This window comes from Momordica charantia, assembly GCF_013281855.1.
Source record: "Momordica charantia cultivar OHB3-1 chromosome 1 unlocalized genomic scaffold, Mcharantia_2.0 BLBB01000001.1, whole genome shotgun sequence".
Taxonomy (NCBI): Eukaryota; Viridiplantae; Streptophyta; class Magnoliopsida; order Cucurbitales; family Cucurbitaceae; genus Momordica; species Momordica charantia.
In genome coordinates, this window is record NW_028275157.1 from 6,580,519 (window position 1) to 6,591,119 (window position 10,601).

Consider the following 10,601-nt stretch of genomic DNA (forward strand, 5'->3'; position numbering starts at 1 on the left):
CAGAAAACAGAATCTTTTATCAAACGGCCCTAAGAAACTGAAAATAGTTACAAAACAATATTTGTTATAATTTTTAAAAGAGAAAAAAAGGGTGGAAAAAAAGAAACGGAAAATAAGAAATACGAAATAAGAAACATATAATAATTCACAAAATGGTTCCTACAGTTTCTATTTTTCAATTTAATAGAAATAAAACGGTGAAGTACGACTTAGTAATCAACTTTATAACAGAAGTTTGACATGGTACCCAACTACGAGTCGGTTTAAAATCGATCAGTTCAAACTTGAGTTGGTTTAATGATTAAAAAAAACAGAGAGAAAAATTAAACCCCCATCCCACCATTCCGACATCTCTCTGCATAATTTCAAGAACTCTCACCACCCTTCATCGTATCTCTGACTTCACAATTGAAACCAACAGAATTCAAAAGGGGTTTGTCAAAAGACGAAAATCTTTTGGAGATGCTCACCACGATGAGCCTGAAAATCACCATTGGTCAAGGGGCAAGATCAAAGAAAACTCACTCCATTGGTATGAAATTCACCCGAAACCATTGGTTAAAGAAGCTTTTATAACGTGGGAGATCTTGGACGAGATCGAAGTTTGTAATATATGTATATATCATTTGTTATTTTCTTTCATAAAGCTCTCTTTGGCGTGGTGGCTTCGAGGGCACCCTGCGACCATCACAAGTTCCATTCATGAAATGGACCATTCTCAATTCTTAAAAATCTTAAGATTGATTTAACACGAGTCAAACTTGAGCATGACACAAGGCAGAGCGTGTTAAAGCCACCTGTCCAAGAGAACTAGGATAGTTTCATACTTCCACTTTCGCTGACATGTCAAAATAAATGTTTTATGGATCAGAAAAACAAATTTTGAAATTTTGGGTCAGTTTCCTAAACTCAAAAAATTTTTGGATCATTTTGATCAATTTCACCCCCTCACCAAAAGACACCCTTCAAAACAGGTCCCCATAAATGACTCAAATTCAAAAGAATGACTCCTACCTAATAATTACAAAATGATAATTTCCAACGTAAAATTTCAAATATCAAATTGTGCAGTGTAGAATTAACAAGCTCCTTGCTTCCACTTTGAAAAAATTCGGTAGAAACGTTGTTGGAGCTGCCAAGGGAAGAGAAGAAAAAAAGGGGGTTAGAAAATGGCAATTTTTTGGTTTTGAATATGAAGAGAAAGGTGAATGAATAGTGCCTTTTTTGAGATCGATGGAGAAATCTTAGCCAGCCCTTGCTCAATATGGGCCATCTTAATGGTAAATGGTGCTGAATTCAAATTACTGTCCACTGATGCATGTTTCTCTTCCAAGGCAACCATTGCAGCTTCTTTCATCTGTCATCATAAATATGCGTTTTGAGCATTTAACATAGATGTTGATGTTGTAAATTCAAGCAAGATGAAAATTCAAACCATTGCAGCAAGATCGGCCCCACTAAAATTTTCGCATGCCTCCATTTGCCCGATGGCCTGTAAATCTACATTAACATCGATACGCATCTTTCGTCCCAGAGCTTTTAAGATCAGTCCCCGTCCATTTGGACCCGGTACAGGAACAAAAACAACATTGCCCAATCGGCCTGGTCGTAGCATGGCACGATCTATGACCTCGAGTCTATAAAAATTAGCTTATTAAGAAAACGAACGTCGATATGAATATGATCATGAGAGCATACGAAAATACATATATGTTACCTATTTGTAGCACCAATAACAAACACGCCTCGTCGTTGTTCTACTCCATCTAACTCTATGAGCAACTGGAAGGGAACAAATGAAAACAAGAAAAAGTGGGTGAAAGGAAAAAGAAATCACCTAATTACAAGCAACCTATCACATTGAACTTCATCTAACCTGGTTCAGTAATTGCTCAACAGCCCTTCCGCTTTCGTTATCACGTTTTGCAGTTACAGCATCCATCTACACATAATTGAAAACAAAATGTTTTCTTTTTTTTAATAAGCTCCCAAACATATTCTCTGATCTCTCCGCCCCTAAAAATTCTATTGCTTCTCTCTGGCCAAAATGTAAATATCATAAATCTAAACCTTTCGAATCCACCATACTATTTTGTATCCATTCTCGATGATGGAAAAGATCTAGGAGATCACCCACCTTAGAGCTTCCCTTGCGGAGGTTGTTTTGCTCTTATACATTTTATAGTAACTATGATTTTTTTTATTAATGTTTGGTTAGTGAAACCTTGAACCCATGGCTTGTTTGGTTGATTTTTTATCACCTATTTCAGACTTCATGGTAAACACAAATATTTTAGATTAAAGTAACATTTGTAGCATATATATGTATTCCTTGTTACCCAAAACCTAAGTCATATATACGAAAAAGGATCAAAAGCAACAATTACTAGCAAATAGCAAAACAAAGTTGCATACCTCATCGAAAAAAATAATGCATGGTGTGCATGTCCTGGCCCGACTGAACAGTGTCCGAACAGCTAGCTCACTCTCTCCAACATATTTACTTAGAAGCTCAGGACCCTAGGCAACAAAGAAATCAATGTGAGTATATATGTATATATGTATATATGTGTCTATATCTGTATATATGTGTATTCAGAATATCAAACCAACCAAAAAAATTTGAAAGGATAGTTTTTTTTGTCACTTTAATACCAAACCTTAACGTGAATGAAGTTGGCTCCTGCCTCATTTGCAACAGCCTGGGCAACTAGTGTTTTACCACATCCTGGAGGACCATATAGCAAAATTCCAGTCCCTAGATTCATGCCAAGGCCCTTTCCAAGAACAATTTAGAGAAATTAAATTTTGTTCAATAAACACAGTGATACCATAATTGTATATTTGATAAAAATAGCGCTTTCATTAATAAAATAAAAATAACAAAAATAATGATACTCCAAGTATAGATGAGGAAACAAAAAATAAATACCTCATAATCCTTAGGATACTTTACATGATTAACTATATGGCGATCAAACTCTATTCTTAGTCTTTCCAAGCCTCCAACATCTTCCCATCTTACATTGGGAATGGAAGAAAACCCTTCTCTTTTCAAGGAAGGTTGCACCACTTTAATTGCTTCCTGCATAATATCATAAAATTGAAGCAACAAGAACAAAAATCGTCGATACCGTTAATTTGGAAAAATCGATTAATTATATGAAAAAAACATGTTGAAAAGAATTATTCAATCACCTCAAAGTCAATCATGGTTATAGCCACCTTTTCAAGATCTTCAGGCAACCAGGGCCGCTTCCACAAATCTTCTACAAGTGCCTCATCTACAAGGTCTGTAGATGACTCGCGTTCTCTTTGATTAATAACTCTCTCCAAGGCAAGATTACTGGCTTCAGTTATCAACATTGTTAAATCAACTCCAACAAATCCTAGAGTTGATCTTGCTATTTTTAAGATATCAACAGAACCTTCGAGTCTCAAAGTTTTAGTAAGGATAGAGAGAATTTCAACCCTTGCTTTTTCATCTGGAACGCCTAATATGAATTCCCTATCAAAACCACCAGGCCTCCTTAATGCCGGATCAATAACATCAGGCCTATTGGTAGCACCAATCACAAGAATGGGTGCATTGGCAGAATTTACATGTTTGTGGAAACTGTCCATGCAAGTCATTAATTGTGTACAATTCGCCTCTCCATCTCTCTTTGTAGATTTTCTCTCTTTGATGCAATTGCATCAATTTCATCAATAAATATTATTGATGGTGCTGTCCTGTAGGCTTTGGAGAAGAGCTCTCTAATACTTTCTTCAGACGCACCTGAAAAGTTGCCACAATCCCCCCAATAAAAAGAAGTAAAGATTTGTAACAGTCATAACTTGTTCAGTGTAGCATTAAGGCCAACACAGAAAGATGGATAAAAGACATATGTGCTATCTCATAACCAGGATTTCAAAGACCACAAATTAAATCTCTATATTTAGATAAGCAATTGCTACATTTTGGGAAAGAGATAACAAAACAACATAAAGGAATGTACCTGATACGCCTGAAACAAATTCAGTACCCGAAATGCTGTAGAAAGGCACGCCGGTTTCATTTGCTATGGCATGAGCCAATGTGGTCTACCACAGCCAGGGGGTCCATGAAACAAAACTCCACCGATGGGTCTGACACCAAGATACTGAGGCAGCTGCGAATGGTAGAATGGCACAATCACCTTGTTCTTTAATTCCTTCAGCACACCCTGCATCCCTGCTAAATCTTTAAACCTAGGCCCATTATCAACACAATTCTCGCCCTCCGTACTCAATGCTCCCTCCCTACTCAATGCTCCTTTGCTTACATTCACTTCATTCCCCACATCAATTCTTTTAGCCGCCTTATTATTTTCAATGCCAATGTCCAATTCCAGATTCTTGGACTTGGCTTCGTTTGACTCGGTATAAGATGCTCGAAGCATAGAGTTCATAAAATCAAACTCTCCATAGTTAGCTTCCTCCGACATTGACACGGCGCCATCACCACTCTTATCAGAAGAAGACATAGAAGACGAATCATCCCAATCACTTTGCTGCATTTTCTTAAGATGTGTAGTTTCCTTACTCTGCAACCTCTGCTCACTCACGTCGACTCTCTTGAACCTCTTTTTTCGAAAGGTACTTTCACAACCACGTTCGATCTTCCAAATCCACAAATTGACGTTTAATGATATTCGTTGTCGAAGTAGACGGAGAGGATTTATTACTCTTTTTCATCTTGGGCACAGAAATTTCAAGCGACTCGAGAGTTCTTTGGACAATCGAAGTGAATGGCAATCTCTTGAGCCCTCGGTAGTCTCTGTAAGTGGATTGAAGATGGTCAACGATGTCGTCTACGGTAGGATAATTATGCTGACAAGACCTAATCCGCTGAAGAAGAAAACCTCGGTTCACTACAGAGGGCGACCTTTTGCCCGCCATGTTCTCGAAATAAGACTGAGACGATATGAAGAGATTAGGGAGCTGTTTACTTTTTATCTTTTCTTAAATAGGTTCAATGAGAGGTGGGCTAGACTTACCTACAACTACAAATAAACACAATTATATTCTTCAAAAAGATAAAAATAAAAAAATAACAAATCAACCCCAATTATAAGAAAATTTTCCATTATTAACCTATTAACTTACGTCTCTCTTTTAACTACTAATTTATTTTTTCATTCTATTATCACTCCTTTGATAATAAACGATCTTTATACCCAAAGCCTCGATAGTAATCTTTGTCTACAGTTTGGCGTATCGTTCCCCAACCTTTGTAGGCCCTGATACTCACTCATTTACTTCATAACAAAACCAAAACTCTCACCAAAGTCCCACATGTCTCTAAGCAGCCATGACCCATGCATCAAACATCTCACAATAATTTAACATGCTTCTTCTTAAACCACAACCAACATGCCAACAACAGAACAATAATACCAATATGCTTCCACAACATAATAATTTTCAACAACATCATGCCTTACATAGATATAGCATAGTCAAACAATTATAACCAGCTAAAACCAATCACAATCATCCAGAACAACCAGCATTCGTAGATAACAATATCCAACTAACATTAAGGGATAAAGCACACAATTTAAAACATGCAATTCATAATAAGCACACAACAAACATCCCTCTGAGTAAAAACTCCTTACTAACAAAATCTTAATGCGCTACTGAGCTCCCATGAGGTTCCTAAATCCAAAAACAACCAAACTTAAGTTAGAAACCAACTCGAATTGAAACTAATTTTATGTGAGTAGTTACCTCCTATATCACGCCGAAACCACTTGGGTTACAAGTGGGTCGATGTCAAATGAGCCCGACACTTCAAAACTGAGTTCGAAAAAGCTCAAACATGATGGTCCGATGCCAAAAGCAATTGGTAACTCCAAGACCTTTGTTTGAGTGTGAATAGGTGCCGAATAGATGCCGAAGTAGATGGGTATCGCAAATCGAGCTTCAAACAAGTGTGGGTCACCGCCAAACGTCCTCAAAACGCTGCTGTAACGTGAATCGCCGTTGGAACGTCACTAGTCGCTCGTGGAACGCCGGAGACTCACCCACGAATCCCGCCGCTGGTTTTGTTACTCGAGTGGCTGCTACTGAAACACGCCGCCGTGGGTTCGTTTGCGTCGCCCTCCGCCGTGAATCATTATTGTGGAGTCGCCGCCGGTTCTGGGTTGTGCGCCGCCGTGGGTCTTGGCGGAGGAGGACGTCCGTGGTGGTTTGGCCGCCGGTGATGAAGAAGAAGAGGGGCTGCTACGGAGGAAGGAGAAGGGGATGGATACACGTGAAAGGGAGGGGAAAGAGATGCGGCAAGGTTTGGCCGTCTAGGGTTCTTTTTTTCTTTTTTTTTTTTTTTTTTATCAAACTTTAACTTTGAGTTGTTTTGAAAATTAGAAAGCACAAAAAACCCAAAATCTAAAAGAAAGAAAGCTAAAATTCTAATTTCAACAAATCTATCATTAACAATCCCCACTAAGCGACCAAAAACTCAAAATAACAAAATGTAAAATGTTAATAATTTTAAAAGAGGGTAAAAATCCTAATCCTTAAAAAAAACATTTTTAAAAGGTTTGAAAATTTTATTTAAGAGATTAATTAAATTTTAAAACCCAAGAATAAAAATCCAGAAAAGAAATTTCAATTTCCAAAACTTTCAATTAAGACTTAATTACAAATCTCTTTCCAAAGTTCGTAATTTAATTTATCTTAAATCAGCAAAATTAAATTTTAAATTCTAATTTACCCAAAATTAGAATTCCGAAGAAAATACAAGGATTTAAATCATCAGTGGAAACGGAGATCTTATTCTTGAATTTATTGAAGAACAAAAACACACAATTAAAAAAAACTGGGGAAAATAACTTACTTTTGAAGAAACCTTTCTTCAAATGATAACCAACGAACACTACCACCGGTCTTCCCACTATTCTTTGGGAATGAGAATGACGATCTTGCTTGTGGGAGCAACGGAATGGAAGAATGAGAGACTGGTTATTTTGAGAGAATATCTTCTTTATTTCTTTTGCCGGTTGGAGGAGAGCTCCTACAGACCAATTTTGTAGTTTTAACCAAAGGTACACCACATCACCATCCTGCGTTTTTGGAGGGAGTTGATTTTTTTCTTTTTTTATTTAATTAAAAATAATTAATTTAATTAACAAATTAATTTAATTAATTAACATTTAATTAATTCTTAATTTTTTTTAACAAACAAGAAAGAAAAGGAAATTAAACAGTGTCAACAAGAAACAAATTAGAAAGCCACGAATGGCAGTTCAACGACCAAAAGACGATAAACCCTCACGCATGCTTTCCTCGGCAAGTCATGTGCTACTCCGTTCGCCTTCCTCGAAATAATTAATTTAATTAACAAATTAATTTAATTAATTAATTAACATTTAATTAATTATTAATTATTTAATTAATAATCGATTAATTTGATTAATAATTATTAATCTAATTAATAATTAATTAATCAAATTCATAAATAAATACATAAATAATGGACACTTAATTATTTATCTTTTAATTAATTTAATTAAAACTATATATTTGAATCATATTAAAAAAAAACCCCTCCCTCGTACAACCTATAGTTTTAATATGAATCCAATTCATATTAATTATTTGAATCATATTCAAACATTTCTCTCATAATATATAGTATTAATTTTGAATATTTATCCAAAATTAATATATACTTATATATATACGTTATATATATTCCCTTATATAATTTAAACATTTCCAATTATTTCATAATTCTTGATCCTCATTTTACCCGCTGTGAGCTAGCAAGGGGATCTAATGGACCTACAGATCAGAAGCTCCAACAATACGAGATTAATCAGTCAAACTCATTGACCGAGTTAATCAATATTCGTTAACTATGGGTCACTTTACTAAAGACCCGCAATTGCACTCTTCTCACTGCAAAATATTGTTGTGTCCACTAATATACAACCATTAATGACAAGTCAATCCTTCACGAGTGCTCGTAACTCAAGTTGGGTCAAATTACCGTTTTACCCCTAAGTTACTTCTTACTCCTTAAATATCACTGCTTCTGTAATGAACAACCTGGTTATGGTCCGATTAATAACCGAAAGTCCCTCTCAAGCCAATGAGAGGGTGGGCACCGTGCTCAAATCCCGGAGTCAGCATTTAAGATAACACTCATCTACTCCCCTAAAGTTGGGGAGGAGTAAATTTCGTCTTATGAAGTTATGTTCACAACTCCCCACTCGGTCTCGTTCCTAAAATAGTAGGAATGTTGAGTCGACGACTTTGGACACTCTCACCCATATCAAAGGACAGCCCTCAAAGGTAAGAGCCACTCAGGAGGGAGAAGAGTCCTAGTACTCTCTCATGTAGAATAGAGTTGTCATGATCTCTATTAAAATAGCAATCTGTTAGTCAACGGGGTTACATCTAGAGATTGGTTATTTCGCAGTTCGATCTTATACAAACTCATTGTGTAGGATACCCCTACTCGAATGTCTTCACACGAACGACCTGGATCGAGTCATCTATAACATTTACAAAATGGGTCGTATCCATAGTGTTGTCAGGATAAGGTACCCATCCTTATCCATATACTATAAACTCTTTAGGTTATTCCTGAGACATTATACACTTGTATATCAAGAGTATATCAAATATATATCCAGTATATATATACTGTTCCGGTTACATGACAATAACCTTGGATGTTTAGTTAATTGGATTTAGACAATTCTATGTTATAAACTCAACAACAAATTCATTGAATATGAAACCACAACTTTATTGAATATAAATTTGTTTTTACATAATTACAAACTAAAAGTTTAGGGAAACATACCCAAGTACAATAAACTAGGGCATACACTATACCCTTTACATTTCTCTCACTTGCCCTAGACTAACTTTACAATGCTCGTAGACCTAGACTTTCTAGATGGCCCTCAAACACTTTAGTCGTGAGCGCCTTCGTAAAATGATCAACAATGTTGTGCTTCGAAGCGATTTTTGTGACGATCACATCTCCTCGTTGCATTATCTCCCGTATAAAGTGGTACTTCCTTTCAATGGGCTTGCCTCTATTGTGACTTTTAGGTTCTTTAGAATTTGCCACAGCACCAATGTTATTACAATAAAGTGTGATGGACAAGTTCATGTTTGGAATGACTTCTAAATCGGTTAAAAACTTCCTAAGCCAAATCGCTTCTTTTGCTGCTTCACAAGTTGCAACGGACTCAACCTCCATGGTAGAGTCTGCGATGCATTCTTGTTTAATGCTTCGCCAAACTACTGCTCCTCCGTTAAGAGTGAATACTGACCCCGACATGGATTTTCTTGAATCTTTGTCTGTTTGGAAGTCAGAGTTAGTGTATCTTGTAAGGATCAAATCCTTGGAACCATACACGAGCTTATAGTCCCTCGTTCTCCTAAGATACTTGAGGATTCCTTTAATATCAGTCCAGTGATCATATCCTTGGCTGGACTGATACCTATTGACCATCTCTACTGCATAGCAAATGTCAGGCCTAGTACACAGCATAGCGTACATCAGGCTGCCCACTATTGAAGCATAGGGTATGCGTCTCATATCCTCAACTTCTAAAGGTGTCTTTGGACATTGTTCCTTAGACAGATGAATTCTATGCTTGAAAGGCAATATGTCCTTCTTGGAATTCTTCATCGAACATTAAACAAGCATCTTGTCGATATAAGTTGCTTGAGACAGGGCTAGCGTTTTGTTTTTGTGATTCCTTAGAATTTGGATGCCAAGAACATACTGAGCTTCCCTCAAATCTTTCATTTAGAACTTAGTAGCTAGCCACTTTTTTATGTCAGTGAGGTATCCTACATGATTCCCAATTAGTAGGATATCATCCACATACAATACTAAGAAGGCTATTGTGTTGTTGATGATCTTCTTGTATACACAAGGCTCATCAACGTTTTGGTCAAAACCATAAGATTTGATTGCAGTATCAAACCTTGAGTTCCAAGATCGAGATGTTTGTTTCAATTCGTATATGGACCGTTTAAGCTTGCAAACCTTTTGCTCTTGTCTTTGAGCTACGAATCCTTCGGGTAGACATATAAATACTTTCTTCAAGATTGCCATTCAGAAAGGCAGTCTTAACATCCATTTGCCAAATCTCATAGTCATAATATGTGGCGATGGACAAAAGTATTCTTATAGACTTGAGTATAGCTATAGGGGAGAAGGTTTCTTCGTAGTCCACCCCTTCCCTTTGTGTGTAGTCTTTCGCCACAAGCCTTGTCTTATAGGTCTGTACCTTTCCTTCGACGTCTCATTTTCTCTTATAGATCCATTTACACCCTATGGGTCTTACCCCGTCGAGCTGGTCTACAAGTTCCTAAACCGAATTGAAGTACATTGACTTCATTTCCAGGTCCATGGCTTTGACCCATTTGTCCTTGTCTACATCTTTTATTACCTGTTTGTAGGTTAATGGATCCTCGACGCCGTCATCGGGTATGACAACTTGGGTTTCAGTTAAACCCACGTAATGGTCAGGTTGTGACACAATCCTCTCACTACGTCGAGGCACCCTCAATTCTTGAGGTAGATGTGATTGACATGATGTGAT

General features: G+C 36.8%; 1 pseudogene across 1 annotated transcript; it reads right to left on the bottom strand.

The window, feature by feature from the left end:
• Nucleotides 1–785: 785 nt before the first annotated feature.
• On the bottom strand, nt 786–6,351 carry LOC111025344 (cell division control protein 48 homolog C-like; annotated as a pseudogene). Its single transcript, XR_015791972.1, has 11 exons — nt 5,755–6,351; nt 3,999–4,935; nt 3,199–3,778; nt 2,933–3,085; nt 2,661–2,777; nt 2,416–2,520; nt 1,877–1,942; nt 1,718–1,782; nt 1,436–1,637; nt 1,220–1,357; nt 786–1,132 (listed from the first exon to the last, which is right to left on the bottom strand). The product of XR_015791972.1 is annotated as a cell division control protein 48 homolog C-like (transcript).
• Between the last annotated feature and the right edge of the window lie 4,250 nt (nt 6,352–10,601).